This window comes from Oryctolagus cuniculus, unplaced genomic scaffold (genome assembly GCF_964237555.1).
Source record: "Oryctolagus cuniculus unplaced genomic scaffold, mOryCun1.1 SCAFFOLD_142, whole genome shotgun sequence".
NCBI classification, from domain to species: Eukaryota; Metazoa; Chordata; class Mammalia; order Lagomorpha; family Leporidae; genus Oryctolagus; species Oryctolagus cuniculus.
The window spans coordinates 123,576-137,968 of NW_027208297.1; the positions used below are offsets into that span (position 1 = coordinate 123,576).

The 14,393-nt window shown below is 41.7% G+C and overlaps 1 long non-coding RNA gene across 1 annotated transcript; it reads left to right on the forward strand.

Annotated features, from left to right (window-relative positions):
- The first annotated feature begins 7,742 nt into the window (after positions 1 to 7,742).
- Positions 7,743 to 13,428, forward strand: LOC138848173 (uncharacterized). Its single transcript, XR_011385982.1, has 2 exons — positions 7,743 to 8,973; positions 13,241 to 13,428. It is a non-coding gene; the product is annotated as an uncharacterized lncRNA (long non-coding RNA).
- The last annotated feature ends 965 nt before the right edge of the window (positions 13,429 to 14,393 follow it).

Sequence of the window (14,393 nt, forward strand, 5' to 3'; positions counted from 1 at the left end):
TTCTCCCACATGCACATGCACAGGCATTCAGAGCAGGAAATGTTAGAGCACCGGGTGACTCTGGGAAATGGAGTCCAGGCCAGGGCATTCCTAGATAGACTTACTGGCCCTCTCCTAGGGCTTCAGTGAGGGGTGGGTGGAGACAGTCTGGGAACCAGAGAGCATTTGCTTTTGTTTACATCCCTCCTTCCCTTCCTTCCCACCCCAGATCTCAAGGGTCAGCTGCTGTTCTTCCTTTCTTGAACAAAATCTTAAGAAGTGACAGCTACTGCTGCTGAGTCCCAAATCCGGTTCCCTCACACACTGTTTCCCTCAGAAAAATCCCCCTGCTGCTTTATTCCTGGACAGCTTCTCTCAAGTAATGAATGACAAGGATTTCAATGTAACTCTTAGCACAGGTGTACACGGCATAGTTTAACATCTAGATTTGAGGATACGATTTTTATTTGTGTCTTGTTGATGTTTGTTGTTCTTTTCAAAGCATTTTACACCACCCTCTAATTCACCAAGTACAAAAACAAAACAAAACAAAACAAAACAAAACAAAACATCAGAAGAACTGGATACAGGACTAACATTGCCAAGCATCTTCTAGGGGCCAGATTAACAAAGTAAATGCCTTACTTTGTATCATTTATACCTTAGATTAATTCTGGAGGCAGTATTATAAATTTACAAAGAGAAAGCTGAGGTGTAAAGAGTTTAGAATTGAATTTGCCCATGCAAATTTGGTTAAAAAGTCTAGGTTAAAGGCCAACCAAAGTCAAATATTGGTTTAAGAAATCTTTCACGGCCAGCACTGTGGCATAGTAAGCTAAGCCTCTGCCTTCAGCACCAGCATTCTATATGAGTGCTGGTTCAAGTCCCTGCTGTTCCACTTCCAATCCAGCTTTCTGCTCTAGCCTGGAAAAGCAGTAGAAGATGGCCCAAATGCCTGGGACCCTGCATCCACATTGGAGACCCAGAACTTCCTGGCTTCTGGCTTTGGATCAGCTTAACTATGGCCATTGCAGCCATTTGGGGAGTGAACCAGTGGATGGAAGACTTCTCTCTCTCTCTGCCTCTGTTTCTCTGTAAATCTGCCTTTCAAATAAAAAAAAATCTTCTTTAAAAAAGGAAATATTCCTTTTATCTTGGGGTTCAGTTTCTAAAACCCCAGGTTTCTCATCTCTAAAATAAAAAGTGAGGGAGAGGAAGAGTATCTGCAATGCTAATCTTCACTGTAGAGAAACACATAAGATTATAACTTACCTAAAAAAAAAAAAGAGATTCAAATTTGCTATTGCTGTATGGTTATTTTTCTCATTTTTTAAACTTTTATTTAATGAATATAAATTTCCAAAGTACAGCTTATGGATTACAATGGCTTTTTCACCCCCATAACTTCCCTCCCAACTGCAACCCTCCCCTCTCCTGCTCCCTCGCCCATTCCATTCACATCAAGATTCATTTTCAATTCTCTTTATATACAGAAGATCAATTTAGCATATATTAAGTAAAGCTTTCAACAGTTGCACCCACACAGAAACACAAAGTGAAATATACTGTTTCAGTACTAGTTATAGCATTAAATCACAATGTACAGCACATTAAGGACAGAGATCCTACATGAGGAGTAAGTTCACAGTAAATCCTGTTGTTGACTTAACAAATTGACACTCTTGTTTATTGCCTCAGTAATCACCCTAGGCTCTTGTTGTGAGTTGCCAAGGCTATGGAAGCCTTTTCAGTTCACCGACTCTGATCATATTTAGACAAGGCCATAGTCAAAGTAGAGTTCTCTCCTCCCTTCAGAGAAAGGTACCTCCTTATTTGATGACCTGTTCTTTCCACTGGGTTCTCACTTGCAGAGATCTTTCATTTAGGTCATTTCATTTTTTTTTTTTTTTGCCACAGTGTCTTGGCTTTCCATGCCTGTATTTTTCTCATGTTTAATATCAACATAGCATATAAATATTATGCATTTTAGGTATATGTGTGGTGTGTGATTTTTAAGATTTTAAGTAGGAATGTAAATGGAAGCAGGATGACAAGGTGTTCTGTTTGTGATTACTTCTGTCAATTATAATTCATGGGATTAGAATTGCAGGATTAGAAATGCTTAAATGTATCCATTTATTTCACAATAATGTTTATTATATCAGGTAATATTCTTTGTATAGACTGCTTTTTCTAGCCAGACTGAAAATTCAGGATGGCAAGAAACACGTTTGCTTTGACATTAAAACTCAGCATCTTGATAGAGTTATTCTTATAGTTGAATAACTCAATGAGGATATAAAAAATAAACAAATACAATTTCTGATCACCAAGAACTACTTACTTGAAGAGACAGTGAAATATATATCTATTTGATAACTGCCACAATTAGATGAATGTATAATTTGTTGCTCAGAGACAACTTTGATAATAAAAGAGACATATTAATAATGACACAGGTTGAAATGTATAAACAGAAACCATCCAGGGCCAAGCAGGTTAAATGTTCACCCTAGCTTTGTAAGGCATTCCATTCATTATTTAGTAAACATTTACTGAGCATTATTTTGTGTGGTGTGTTGAAATAACTACCAGCCACATGACTTTCCTGGATATTGGAATAAGAGATCTGAGCAATCTGAAAAAGGCTGAGATGAACTAAGGGGCTTTTGACACAAAGGTAAGAAAAACAAAAAGCAGAGAGGTCAGTTAAAAAGTTTATCAAAGGTAATTTAGTAGGATTTGAACTAAGGTATGGTGCTAGTGGAAATGAATAAGAGGCAACATATTACAAGGAGATCTAAAATGCAGAAAAACAGGATTTCAATGGTAAATGATGGCAGGAGGGAACTCATGTGTAAATCTTCATTTGGATTTTATTAATTAATAGGCAAGGAGTTCTCAGTACATTAGTGTTCATCGGTAATAAAAGACTACCTCCAACAGACTTATAAACTTCCCCTAAATCCAGGACACAATTTCATGGGTAGCTACTATCTATAAGCCTTATGCTGATCATCAAGCCAATATTTTTAACTGCTACAATATACAATGGTCCTCTTTATGAAGCAGTTGCTTAGAAACTAGAAGGCATAATCAGTGTCTATAAGAATGATCTAAATAAAAAGTTAAATTCAGGGGCTGGCACTGTGGCACAGTAGGTTAACACCCTGGCCTGAAGTTCTGGCATCCCATTTGGGCACCTGTTTGAGACCCAGCTGCTCCACTTTCCATCCAGCTTTCTTCTGTGGCCTTGGAAAACAGTAGAGGATAGCCTGAGTCCGTGGGCCCCTGCACGCACATGGGAGACCTGGAGGAAGCTCCTGGCTGCTGGCTTCGGATTGACACAGTTCCAGCCATTGCAGCCAACTGGGAATGAACCAACAGATGGAGGACCTTTCCCTCTCTTTCTTCCTCTCCTTCTCTCTCTGTGTAACTATTTCAAATAAGTAAATAAATAAATATTTAAAAAAATAATTTCCTGGAATAACCAAAATGCACATTATAAAGTCCAAGTAAGGTGTCTAGCCACTAGCTCACTATCATGACTCATAAAAACTCACTCTGTCTTGGCTACTCTGATATGAGTGGATGGACATAAAGCAGAAAAGAAAGCAATAGGTTTGAGCAGTGAATAAATGGAAAGGGCTCCAACAACAATGCTGCAGAGCTCTGTGGCTCCTAACTGAATGTAATATGCAGGCAGGCATCTCCTTAATTTCTGCCATGTCCTCAGTTGTCATAGGACCATAGAGCTGAGCACAACAATCAGAGCTTTCAAGTCCAACATCCACAATTCACTTAGTGATAGTGGAGCACTGTAGCTTCACTTCATGAGGACAACTAAACCTCCACACTTGATATGTCATTTTGTTTGGAGCCTCTGGTACTGGAGAGTGTATAGGGTCAGAGGGAGTAGAGGAGCATGGTGTGTAAGTCTCATGGTGGTGGTAGCTGTGCCAAGGAAGGAGTGGAGGAGGAGAAGAGCAAGAGCCCCTAGCACTGTGGGAATGAGGAGCAGAGGGTGAATGGAGACAGGATGACTTATCTGCATTATGCCTGGTATTCTCCTGGGTATAACTGATGCAACACAAATAATGTGAATATCATGATTACCCTAAAGGCAATTTCAGTCCTGGTGGACAGATGACAAGGACATAGATAATTAAAAACAATGTGACAAAAGTTGTAGGTGTACAATATAATCACCTACATCATTTTGGATGCCATGTCCATCAGACAGGAGCCATAAGGTTAAATTAAGCTCTCAGGGCTGGCATTCTGGTGTAAAGGGTAAAGCCACTCCCAGCAGTGCCAGCATCCCATATGGGCACAAGTTCAATTCCCAGCTGCTCCGTTTCTGATTCAGCTCTCTTCTGTGGCCTGGGAAGGCAGATGGTACTAGTCCTTGAGCCCCTGCACCTTCATGGGAAGACCTGGAGGAATCTCCTGGCTCCTGGCTTCTGAGCAGTGCAGCTCCAGCCATTGCAGCCAAGTGGAGAGTGAACCAGTGTGTGGAATACCTCTTTCTCTCTCTGCCTCTTCTTCTGTCTCTGTGTAACTCTGACTTTCAAACAAATAAATAAATCTTTTTTTTAAAAAGGGCCAGATCTCAGAGGCAGCAGAGCCCAGAAATGACAGAATTGTATAAAATGAAAATAGGCAGATGGCAGGTAGAAGCTTGGTAACTGAAGCTGGGATCAGAACACGGATCTTGACTGGCAGGCTGTCAAACCAATAATTAACCTGGACAAGGCTGGGATCTCCCAACTTCTATCCTAGTGCTCATGTCTTTGCAGAGGCATAACCAAGAAAGAGAAAATCATCTCTGGCCTTGGATGAGGGGACTGTGGGAGCTCCCCACATTTGAAGCCAGAATCTTTTTAACCCTGAGATTCCCTCTTTCATAGGAAGGCTTTTCTGGCCTTGTCTTAGCATAAACCTCTCATGACACCAGACCTCCCATAGACCCACATCACAGGGCACATGATAATGAATGGCTGAATGAACAGAATCTTGAGGTATCATGTAAATGGAAGACTCATGAATCTATTCTCACCTTATGGGTGTACTTGAAGGTGAGAAAACTGAGGCAGGGGACTTTGGTCATGCTCAACCATAGAGTACTCCTTACAAAAAAAAAATCCTATTCACACTTCAGAAGTGCCCAGCCACCCACCTCCTGAGTACATGCTCTTGGAAAAGTGGGAAATCCCCAAAGACCAGAATTGGTAAGGCACTATCTTGACAGTGTAGAAAGCATTTGGGGAGGAAAAGCCCTGCCCCACTAGAGCCCATTGGTCAAAGGATATAGCAGAAGATTTAGAGGCTTGATGCATCACACATCTGCCCACAGAGTAGGATGATCACAGAAGACCTGAAGACGTTTTGTGAGTTGTGGCCTCATGGTATTGGCTGCAGCCACACATCAGCCCAGTTCACACATCAGGGATGACTAGTGGGCAGTGGTTTGAGCTAATCCTGCCTCTACCTGGCCAGCACTGCAGTATGCATGCAGTGAGTCTGCTCCTGGAGTGCCTGATGAGGCCAAGGAATGTGTATAGACCTACAGTCAGAGGAAGTATGAAGCACTGGCCTCAAGGTTGGAAAGTTGCCATGGCAACAATATTTTCAGAAGATGATGTGGCAGGGATAGCCCTGCAAGGCAGGAAGGACTCCGGACTACATGTCCTTCCCCTTATGCTCCTCTGAACTTAGATGAGCCTGAGTTGAGTGCAACAACCTGGGTGGGTGATGCTGAGACCACCAGATGAGATTCTGGTTAATGTATGCAGGTTGTGGGTCATAATGACAATTGTATGTGCAATGTTGGGTGCTGTCCCATGTGTTCACCCACATGCCTGATATGAATGAGGGTTGGACAGAGGGAGAGTGGGCCATGGGATTTTCAAGAAGGATGTGTGAGCAAGTGAAGCAGGCTGATTTCTTACCTGGGGCTACTAGAGAAGGGGAAGGGAGGTTTGCAGGCTTGAAAATGAGCAAAGAGATAGGAAATACTACATATCCTTTGCCCCTTCCCCAAGATGCACACCCAAGGTTAGCAATTGCCCTCCTCTTAAATCTGAATTGGTGCCAGTAATGATGTTAGAACTTGTGAATAAAGGGCCTAATGTGGCTAATATTCTGCTTGTCTTTCCTACAAATGGCCCAACAAATGATATTTTCTTAAAACAAATATAGGCATGCATATAACTTGAGACTTGACTGAGAGTTCTTGCAAAATATAAGTACTCCTTGCTGACTTGAAAGATGCTAAATGTGTGGCTCCATATTAGGGATTTGGAGCTTTGTCATTAGAGCTGGATTTTGCCTTTGGTGGTGCACATCATTTTCTCTACTAGGTCTCTGACAACTCCTATGATATTTACCCTTGCTAGACATTTCCTCAGGTTTCCAGCTGAAAGGCAGCCAAACATGAATCCCATTATCTAAAGGCTGACATCTGTGGTCTCTTTGTTTGAGACCGTCAGCTGTCAGGCTGGAAGAGCAACGGCATCACTCAACAAGAAGCACCGGAGACAGGTCTGATGGGCATGTCTGTTTATTAGCAATCAGGCACAGATTTTTATAGGGTAAGTGGGGAAGAAAAATCCTTGGGTGGTAACAGGAATTCTATAGGGAAGAAGGAGCAGCATGCAAAAAGACTTCTAACTAATTGACTTATAGGTCACATAGGACACATAGGCCCCTGGGCTCCTTTGTGCAACCAGCCCACATCTGGGAGTTGCTTCTCAGCTCTCTGTTTATGAACCACAAAAGCACAGCCACAAGGATTCCAACAGGAAGGGAGGATGGAGGAAATGGGTCTGGAGCTCCTGCCACTTGCCAGCAGCCAGGCTGTGGGGTCCCTCTAGGGAGGCATGGCACACCATGCCCTCTCAACCTCCCACATGGGCAGGGCAAGCAGTCCCATGGGATCACCCACAGAAATCTATTTGAACTGAGAAAGATTGTGATGGCTAAATTTTTATTATAGAATTTATATCAGAAATTTGCCATCAAAGTATCCTTCATTCTGGATTTATCATACACAGTGATGGAGGAAGGAAAAAAATCTTACATCCATGTTGACCTCTCACCTACACAACAAGCAGGCCCCTGTTTCTCTGTCTTGCTAATACAGCCTCTCCTCCCCACTCCTGCCTTGACCAGCCTTGCCCTGCCTCAACTTTTGGACACAACACTATGTGAAAACTCTGCTATCAGCCTGAGATCTCCACTCCTCCCAAGCTGTCTCCCGCTATCTCAGCACTCAGCCTCAGAGTCCAGCCTCAGCCCAAACCCCTCCCAGCTCACACTGTGACCTCAAAGGACCTTTAAATCTAGCCCAAGCTCTTCTCTATCTCAGCAGCCCTGCTTTAGCTCAGACCTCCAAGCTCCTTCCCACCACTTTGTGCTATATAAAGCATCAGTCTGTAAGACAGGGAGTTCTCTCTTTGCTGTGTTTGCTGGGAACTCTCTGCCATGCATTCACCTTGGAGTGAATCAACCTTCTGAATAAACCTGGTCTGCCTGTGGCTCCATGCCCTGTCTCCTCTTTCTTGGCACACAGCTTCTCTTGTTTTGTGGACTTGTGTATGGAGATTAAGTATATTACCTCAATTCCTGACCATTTCAAAACCAATTTATAAACATGGACTTGGAATGTGGCTCCACTAAAGTGTGTCTGTGATCTTAGAAATTCTTTTGGCTGCTTTTATTGGAAGGTGAGTGTCAGGAAGTGAACTGATAGAAAGGAATTGATAAGATTTCCTTTGAATTCTGTGGTGCTTCCCTGAAACTTGGAACACTTTGGTGATTTAAGACCTTCAGATTAAAAGCTCATTAACAATTCTTGTTCAAAGATGCTAAAAATAATCAGCTACCTAGATCATGGACCTTGGATAAATGTTCTCCCTCCAACTTGAAGTTTTGAAACAGGACTTATAGTGTTTTAAGATTGATGTTTTCAGGAGGAAAATACAAAGAACTACCCTTTTTTTTTTTTGACTTAGCTGAACTTAGTTATGAGAAGGAAGGGGAATGTGGAACCCAGTGGGAGGCCTGACCTATTAATGGCTGCTCCTATGATTTCCTAAAGCTTTTATATGTGAGTAAATCAAGTGAGAAAATATAGTGTGCAAGCAAAAGGACTCTGAAAATCAATATGTTGTCCATAATAGAGACTAGGGTACATGAGGAGTCTTCAAAAATTCCATTAAAAATGTGTGTCAGGGAAAAACTAGGTATAAATTTTAATTGTAATAAAATTAACTTACCTTTTAATTCCATTTTTTTAAAGATTTTATTTATTTACAGACAGTGAGAGGGAGAGACAGAGAGAAAGGCCTTCCCTCTGTTGGTTCACTCACCAAATGGCCAGAACAGCTGGAGCTGCACCAATCTGAAGCCAGGAACCAGGGGTTTCTTCCTGGTCTCCCATATGGGTGCAGGGGACCAAGGACTTGGGCCATCTTCTACTTCTTTCCCAGGCCACAGCAGAGAGCTAGATTCAAAGAGGAGCAGCCAGGACTAGAACTGGTGCCCATATGGGATGCGGGCACTGCGGGCGGAGGATTAGCCTACTGTGCCACTGCGCTGGCTTTTTAATTCCATTTTTCTTGTGTATTTTTAAAAGTCTCCTTGGATATAGTTTGCCCTATGTGTGGTCTAGAGCACTCTAGGGAGGAATATGGGAGATACTGATCTCTCTGCAACTGCATGATGTGTTGATTGGGCTTATAAACTCAGAGTATGGGAACTCAAGTGTGGCCCATTGGAAATAGCCTGTTAGGACATAGTAGTAACAGTGGTTAACTAGTATTTATTAAGTCATTATATGCAAGACATGGTTATTAGTATTTTAAATGTGTTGTCCCATTTCATTTTTGCTTAAGCACTAGATATAAATATTGTCATCATTTTCCAGGTGAAGAGGAACAGAGATTACCCAACATGCTATTGCTAAGCATGACAAAGTCAGCATTCAAACCTGTAAGCATTTCTTAATGATGATGGTTACTTTTTATTTGGATTTGTCAGTCCAGTTGATTGTATATATTGTGTATATATATATATATATATACACACTGTCTACAGATTTCAAAATGTTTTTCTTTAAAAAGATTTAATTATTTTATTTGAAAGGCAGAGAAAAAGAAAGAGAGAGAGAGAGTGAGAGAAGTCTTCCATCCACTGGTTCACTCCCCAAATGGCTGCAATGGCCAGAGGTGGGCGGATCCAAAATCAGGGGTTTCTTCTGTACCTCCCACTTGGGGTAAGATATTCAAGAACTTGAGTCACCCTCCACTGTTTTCCCAGGCACATCAGCAGGGAGCTGAATCATAAATTGAGCAGCTGGGACTCCCACCAGAGCCCATAGGGTTGCTGGAGCTGCTGGCGATGGCTTTACTTGCTATGCCAGAGTGCTAGCCCAAGGTTAAGACTTCCAAAAGGTCTTATATATGACCTAAGTTGATGGGAGTAGAGAAGAGTTTGAGGCACCAAAGGACTTTGCATCACACCTTGAATGAAAAATCTGAGAATATTAGTATCTCCCATCTCAGCCAGCCTTCAGAAGAGGGTGATGTAAAGAGTTATTTTGAATTCTGTTTTCCAAAGGGATGTTGGCACTTTTGCCTCTCCTAGGGATTCAAGAGTGAAACACAAGGCAACCTTTGCCTATCCAGGCAAAGGGATTTGGCTGTATTTTTGGAATCTGATGATGTAAGATCTCCTAGTTTGGGAAAAAAGTATCTATAATCTTAATATACTGTAATGTTTCTCTCACAGATATAGATTTCAGTCAATGAGTAAACATTAGTGGGTCATGAGACTAAAATCCCACACATACCTATTGCCTATGAACCTGAATCCTCATAATCACTTGATACTTCCATTACAGCATTTACTGCCTCCTGCTTCATAGCAATGGCTTATGTATGGATGTTTCTAGGCTTGAAGTGAGTTTACTCAGTAAAGTGAGTAAACTCAGATAACTATGGAGCTTTGTTATCGTCTCTTGGAGAGGTCCCCATCCATGTTTCTGAAGGTATAACCATATCTGTGTCTCGGTTTGGTCTATCGAGGCCATTTTGCATCTCTCTCTAGGATATGTACTTATTTATTTAATTATTCATCTAAATGCCTATGACATAATGTAGTCCATATTTTAAATACCTGTATCACTAATTTCCTTCCTAGATTTAGGCATCAAGGCTTTCCAGACCTAGGGCAAGATAGTTCACAATTTACCAGGATATGGGCCTGATTAAAGATTATCTTGGGGCTGGTGCTATGGCAAAGCAGGTAAAGCATGCAGTGCTGGCATACCATAGGGGCAACGGTTTGATTCTTGGCTAATCTACTTCTAATCCAGCTTTCTGATGTGGCTTGGAAAAACAGTATAAGATGGTCCAAGTCTTCGGGGCCCTGCACCCATGTGGGAGACATGGAAGAAGTTCCTGTCTCCAGGCTTTGGACCAGCACAGCTCTGGCCATTGCAGCCATCTGCGGAGTGAACCAGCAGATGAAATACCTCTCTCTCTCTTTCTCTCTCTTCCTCTGCCTCTCTTTAATTCTGTATTTCAAATAAATAAAATAAATCTTTTTTAAAAAAGATTATTTCCAGGGACCATCATTGTGGCATAGCAAGTTAAGCCACTGCCTGCAAAATCAGCATCCCACATGGGTGCCAGTTTGAGTCCTGGCTGCCCCAATTCCTATCCAGTTCCCTGCTAATGCACCTGTGAAAGCTGCTGAAGATGGTCCATGTCCTTGCCACTATGTGGGAGTCCTAAAAGAAGCTCCTGGCTCCTGGCTTTGACCTAGCCTAACTCTGGCCTTTGCTGTCATTTAGGGAGTCATCCAGGCCAAATCTAGGAGGCAGGAACTCCATTTGTGTTTCCCATTTGGGTAGCAGAGGCCCAAATATTTGAGTCATATTGTGATGCTTTTCCATGTGCATTTTCAAGGAGCTGTATTGAAAGAAGAGCACATAGGACTCAATGTGGCACTCTCATATGGGATGCTGGCACTGTAGACAGTGGTTTACCTGCTGTGCCACAATGCCAGCCCTTCAGAGGAGACACTTGACCTGATTGTCAGATAATCAATCAGCAAACAGATGGAAGCGTCTGGAGTACTGAACTTATATACATTTGTAACAAAGAAAAAAAACCATTAGGATTATTTAATTTCTTATTGTCACAGTGATGGATTTGAGTAGATCTAGGACCAGTAAAAATGAAATGTAACTTGACCTTAGTAAGTCTCCACAATGCTTTGAACAAAGGTGAGAATGTGACTTTGGGGTCAGACATCTGTTGACTCCCATCGGATCATCTCAGGAAAGAGATGAACAGTTTGAGATCTGATTATGGCAGCTTTAACTTACCTCATTGTTCAGTCTTCATTCAGGTTTGCAGGTAGTGAGGTCCTAATTATATTCAGAGAAAGCTTAGAAGATGAATTGGAGAAGTGTGTCTCAGATAGGATAGCATCCCAATGAAGTCCTTATTAGCCAGGTTTTCATTAGAGCCTGTGTGTTCATTAGATCTGGTCAACAAAGGAAGTGGAGAAATTGGAAATTTTAGAAGAGGAAGAAAAATTATTAGAGGCACAAATAAATGACTTAAAATATTTCTATAGGGGCCGGCGCTGTTGTGGAGTGGGTTAAAGTCCTGACCTGCATGCTGGCATCATTTTGGAGCTGGTACCAATCCCAGATACTCCACTTCCAATCCAGCTTCCTGCTAATGTGCCTGGGAAAGCTGTGGAGGTTGGGCCCCTGCACACTCATGGGATACCAGGAAGAAGCTCCTGGTTTCTGGTTTCAGATCAACTCACCTCTGGCCATTGTGGCCATTTGTGGAGTGAACCAGTAGAAGGAAGACCTGTCTTGCTCACTCTGTCTCTACTTCTCTTTGTTAACTTTGTCTTTCAAATGAATAAAATATATCTTTTTAAAAAATCCTCCTATAAAAAAATTGAATCCAGTTTTAGTGACTGATTTTTTTTTCCCGGGCTACGTAAACTTATGTTGTGGGAGCAATTATTCTAAATAGTATGATGATAACTTCCTTTCCATTTTAATATGGAAAAAAATGAATCTAAATGGGAGCAGAAGGGGCCAGCATCATGGTTAAGCATGTTAACTTGTAACTTTTGATGTTGGCATTCCACAGTGAAGTAGTGATTCAAATCCCAGATGCTCAGAATCTAATCCAGCTCTTTGATAATATAAAAGAGAAATCAGCAGATAATGATTCAAATACTTTGGCCCCAGCTGGCCACATGGGAGACATGGGTGGAGTTCCAGGCTACTGGCCTAGGCCTGGCCAAGACCAAGCTGTGAACCAGGAGATGGAAGACTTTCCTTCTCTGTCTCTCCCTCTGTGTCTCTAATTTTGCCTTTCACTTGAATAAGCAAATCCTTTAAAAAAAGAAAAGAACTTAAAAAACATTTATTTATATGCTCACCCACTCAGTAAGTCAGTTACTGTGTCTACCATATCATAGACAGAATCCTAAGAGAAGCAAAAAACATACATAGAGGATGGATTCCGCCCTATATTCAAGAGGAAGTATAGATATATGTAAATAAGTAAAAACCAAGAAGTATGATTCACCAGTTCCACAAATGAAGTGAATAACCTAAAAAAGGGCATAAAGGGGAAATAGTATATAAGTCTGAGCCTGCTGTTAGTCCATAAAGGCTGGAACAGATAGCAATGAGACTGTGGTTATTTTTCCACTGACAGTTTTCAGAAGAGGGCAAGGGTTCCATTAAAGCTTCAGTGAACCCTGTTTGAACCACTGTGTTTGTGTCAGGTATTGGGTTCCTATCAGTAATAATATATATATTAATATATATATATATTATATAGCTGCATATACATTTTTATATGCTCCTGTTTGGGACATTTAAAAATTATCTTTGTCCATGTAATTCATTTGGAAGTATGAAAAATCAGCACATGTGTAAGTATACCTATAAATAATGAAGCGAACTTATGAGTGTCTTATATGATAAGGTGAATCATCCATTGAGAAATATATGTTTGAATAAACATGTATTTCATAGACTCTCCAGGTATTTTCATTGTATTGTTACCTCCTTTTATACATATTAACAAATATGCACATACATATTTGTGTCTCAGTTACTTCTTAATTTACAGTTGATTATGTGTGAGTTTACTTACCCAAGAAGACTGCTCACTACCACTAAAGTCCTAAATGTTATCTGAAACCCTCCTAGAGCTAAGAGCCAAAGAACTTCTGAAGGGCCTGAATCCTCTGCCTTGAACATGCACAACAATGTATCCTTTGCTTTGAGCATGTACAGCAACATCCCCACAGCACAGCTCAAACGTGGGAATGAAACTCATGGTCAGAAATGTGGGTGACTTATTAAATATGCTCTTCATCCATCTTTCTTGAACAGTGGAGGGGAGGCTAGCACTCTGATTTGACCCATTGATGTTGCTCCATCACAAGTCTTGCTAACCACAAAGATATCTGATCATCCTCCATCTGAAAGCCCTTGAAAAAATGAGCCTATAAGACCCCTTGATCAGGGCCAGAGCTGTGATGTAATGGGTGAAGCTGCTTCCTGCAGTGTTGGCATCCCATATGGGTGCCAGTTTGAGTCCTGGCTGTTCCACTTCTGATACAGCTCTCTGCTGTGGCCTGGGAAGGCAGTGGAGAATGGCCCAAGTCCTTGGGCACCTGTACCCTCATGGGAGATCCAGAAGAAGCTCCTGGCTCCTGGCTTTGGATCAGTGCAGTTTGGGCAATTGCAGCCAACTGGGGAGTGAACCAGCAGATGGAAAACCTCTCTCTCTCTCTCTCTCTCTCTCTCTCTCTGCCTCTCCGTCTCTCTGTGTGTAACTGTAACTTTCAAACAAATAAATGGATTTTTAATAAAAAAGACCCCTTTGTCCCCAGCTTTGTGGAGTTTATATAATGAGCAATCAAACTACCCACCCAGAGAGGAATGTCTGCATCCTTGTGGACATGAACAGAAATTATCAGACTAAGGATGTGAAGTCTTCAGTTACAGTCCCTTAGTTTGGCCCAAGGATATTTCCAAAGGCCATAGATGCTTTAAACCATGGGTAGATTGCCCAACCCCACTCTGAAGTGCTCTTCTATTCTATGTTTTCCCACTGCCCCTAGGGCTGCCTGAGAATTTACAACTAGCTACAATTCTCAGGGTAGAGCATGGGTCCTACCCTCAGCATTACCAGGCCACACTCAAAATTTTATCACATATTCAAAAGATGGGTTCTTATACTAGTGTAACTCTGCATGAAGGAACTTGGGTTTTTGCTGTTTGGGATTACTTCTTGCTATACAATTTGCGTGGTGGGGAGGAAATCACTCTGAAATGTTGTGAATCCTGTTCCCAT